The 3,730-nt window shown below is 44.5% G+C and overlaps 1 non-coding gene across 1 annotated transcript; it reads left to right on the top strand.

The window, feature by feature from the left end:
• Positions 1 to 1,092: 1,092 nt before the first annotated feature.
• On the top strand, positions 1,093 to 1,165 carry TRNAV-AAC (transfer RNA valine (anticodon AAC)). Its single transcript has one exon. It is a non-coding gene; the product is annotated as a tRNA-Val (tRNA).
• The last annotated feature ends 2,565 nt before the right edge of the window (positions 1,166 to 3,730 follow it).

Raw genomic sequence — 3,730 nt, 5'->3', positions numbered from 1 at the left:
ATGTTCTTTTCTGTGCATCAAAGGACACAATCAACAGAGTAACCTATGGAAAAGGTAATCTATGAAATGGGAGAAAATATTTGTGAATCAATGTATCTGATGGGGTTAATATCCAGAATATATAAAGAACTCCTACAGCTCAACAGTAACAACAGCAATAACAAAAACATCTCTGTTAAAGAATAGACAAAGGAACTTGAATAGATAGTTCTCAAAAGAGGACATACAAATGGCTAATAAGCACATGAAAAGCTGCTCACCATCACTAATCATTAGGGAAATGCCGCTCAAAACCACAATTAGATACCACCTCTCACACACTGGGATGGCTGCTAATAAACACAACAGGAAATAACAAGTGTTGGTGAGAACGTGGAGAATTTGAACCTTTGCACACTGTTTGTGGAAATGGGGAATGTAAGATGCTGCAGCAGCTGTAGAAGGCAGTATGGAAATTGCTAAAAAGTACACAGAAGTGGAATTGATGGATCTTTTGGTAATGCTGTTTTTCATTTTTTGCACCCATATTCATAGCAGCATTACTAACAACAGCCAAAAGGTGGAAGCCACCCAAGTGTCCATCAGTAAGTGTACAGATAAACAAAATGTGGTCTCTACATACAGCGGAATATCATTCAGCCTTAAAAAGGCAGGAAATTCTGACAAGTGCTACAACATAGATGAAACTTGAGGATATTATGCTAAGTGAAATTAGCCAGTCCAAAAAAAAAAAAAAGGCAAATATTGTTTGATTTAATTTTATGAGGTACTTAGAACATTCAAATTCACAGAGACAAAAAGCAGACTGTAGTAAGGGGTAAGAGAGAGTTACTGTTTAATGGATCCAGAGTTTCAGTTTTATTTATTTATTTATTTAAATTAATTTAATTTTTTTAACTTTTTTAATTGAGTTATAGTCATTTTACAATGTTGTCAGTTTTATAAGACAAAAGGAGTTCTGAAATGGATGGTGGTGATGGTTGCACAACAATACGACTATACTTAATACCACTGAACGGTACACTGATAATGGTTGAGATGGTAAATTTGACGTTCTGTTTACTTTACTGCAATTTAAAAATATTTGGTGGGGGAGGGTATAGCTCAGTGGTAGAGTGTGTGCTTAACATGCACGAGGTCCTGGGTTCAATCCCCAGTGCCTCCATTAAAAAATAAGTAAGTAAATAAGTAAGGAAATAAATAAATAAACCTAATTTATCCCCTCCAAAAAAAAAAAAACCCTTTAAAAATTAAAAAAAAAAATTAAAAAAATAAGAAAGAAGCCACGTGTTCTGATAGAACAGTAATGGGCCAGAATTATTTTCAAGTCCCGGTTTTGCTTTCAGCCAGCTCCAGTTCTCAGGATTCTCATCTCCAGGGGGAAGGAATTGGTCTAGATGCTCTCTCAGGCCCATGTTCCCTCTGAAATTCTGGGATTCGGAATGTGGATTACTGGCCTCAGGGAGAGCCAGGTGGAGGGCTATGGAATTTACTGGGAAAACAGCCCTGAGCACATGCTAGTGGATGGCTCATTCTCTCTCATAAGAGATAACTTTACACTTTCTTTCACAGGCCAAGTCTCCACTCCATTCTCTGCTCTGTAAACTGAGCCCGAGAGCTAGCACACCATGGGAGACCAGTGCTCTCCTCTTAAGGACACTAATCTCATTGGATCAGGGTTCCACCTTTATGACCTCATTTAACCTTAATTACTTCCTTACTCCAAATACAGGGTTAAGACTTCAACATATGATTTTAAGGGAGATAGAGTTCAGTCCATAACAGGGCCTTTGCACTGGCTGTTCTCTCTACCTGGTAAATTCTTTCCCCAGTTTTCCCAATGGGTGAACCCTTGTCATTCCCACCTCTGTTGAAATCGCACCTGTTCAGAGAGTTTTCCATTACCACCCAATGCAAAGTAGCCATACTGACACACTCTATCAGGTCACCTTATTTGTAAATAATATTCCACGTAGTACTTATCACTCTGATGCTTCTTAAAAACTCACTTATTTTAGGAGGTCTTTTTTCTATCTCCATCTCCTCCAACAGAGTAGGCTCCATAGAAACAAGGACTTTGTCTGTCTGTTGAGGGCTTGGAACAGCGCATGGTCCTCACTAACTATTTGTTGAAAAGTAACTGAGTGAACAACTACATGGATGAAAGCGCTAGCTACTGCCAGTGGGAGGTGGTGGTCTGGTGGGGGTGGCTGATACACAATCACCGACTGTCTGCCCTAACAGAAGAAGGCCTGTGTGTTCTGGAAGGGAGGGAAGGGAACGCCTCATTCTGTGCAGGGCTGTGAGGGGAGGATTGGGGCAGACTTCATCAGTGAGACACCTCTGTGTTTCATCTCAGAGTGATACAGAAGAGATAAGAAGGAAGTTGGTGACACTTTATGGAGAGAGAGGAGCATATGTAAAGTCATGGAGGGAAGGGAGTGCGTTTCCAGGGGTCTAGGGATGGTTTGGGGCGGCATGCTCAGAGAGGGGCAGCAAGCTTAGGGCCACAGAATGCCCTGGGTCCCATGCTAAAGAACCTGGGCTTCATCCCTTGAGACATCGGGACCCACTGAAGGAGGCGAGGCTGGCGACGGAGATGTGCATGCTCTCTCCTCAGGCCTCCCGTGGTCTGCATTCCCAACGTCTCCCACCGCGCAGCCACAGTCTACTCACCATCACAAGGTTTGTCTGTTTCTCTCAGCTCCCTTACAAGACTGTGAGCTCCTTGAGGGCAGGCAGTCTACTGTATTCATTTTTGTATCTTCGTAGAGTCCACTCCTTAGGTGGTATTGAAGCTCAGGGTCAGCATCTGGTTTTACCAGCGAGGTAACTTTTTTCGTTAGGAGTCAGCCAGGTCTAACTCCGGCATCCTGAGTAGTGGGTGGCTCACTTTGGGGGTGCGGGGTGGAACACTGGGCTAAAGTGTCTCATGTGGCCCACTGCACACCTGGATGGTTCCAGAGAGAATGGTGGGCAGGTGGAAAGCTCTTGCTTCATCAACAAGTGTGTAAATCATAATGCTGGAGGGAGCAGGGAGAAAAAGGATTCATTCTGAGTTCCATGGCTCCACACCGAGATGGTCCCCACTTGACCTGCACCAGGAGGAAAGGGTCTTCCTCCTTAGAGAGGCCACTGATCGTTTACAAGCAAAATATCCACAACTTGACACTGACGTTTCAGAGCTGGCAAAAAGAGGCGTGGGAAACCACTCCTGTGAGCTTCAGCCTGGAGATTCCAGCTTGGCCTCTGACTGTTGACCTAAATACAGCCCTCGGGAAACTGGTTTCTCCTGGCAGTCCTTTTTCCTTTGTTTGCTGCCAGGTCCGGGAGGAGGGACCCCCAGTGTACATTACTCGAGAGGCCGTCCTGATGCCCCCTGCTTGGTCTGTGCATTTGGTATCACGCTGGAACCCCAGTGCTAATGCCTGCACTCACATTGCTAGCTGGGAACTGGAGTGACTCTTACCTGGTTGTATTCCTAGACAAGACAAGGGAGTTCTGAAGGCAGCATCTGCCCTGGACCCATGCCACTGCATGACCTGGCTCTGTAGAGAGTGGCATGTTATCTAGCAGTGAACCAAAGGGAGCCATAGGTCCTCTGGTAGTGGCCTGTGACAATGGCAGGTAGTCTGTGACTTCCAATGTTGACTTGTGGTCATACCAAGAGAGCCAGGTGCTGTCTGTTGGTGTCTCAGAACACCAGGTCATTCACTTTTCCCTTTAGCCC

The sequence above is a fragment of the Camelus dromedarius genome, chromosome 7, assembly GCF_036321535.1.
Source record: "Camelus dromedarius isolate mCamDro1 chromosome 7, mCamDro1.pat, whole genome shotgun sequence".
In the NCBI taxonomy this organism is placed as follows: domain Eukaryota; kingdom Metazoa; phylum Chordata; class Mammalia; order Artiodactyla; family Camelidae; genus Camelus; species Camelus dromedarius.
This window is presented reverse-complemented; position numbering and strand designations above follow the sequence as displayed.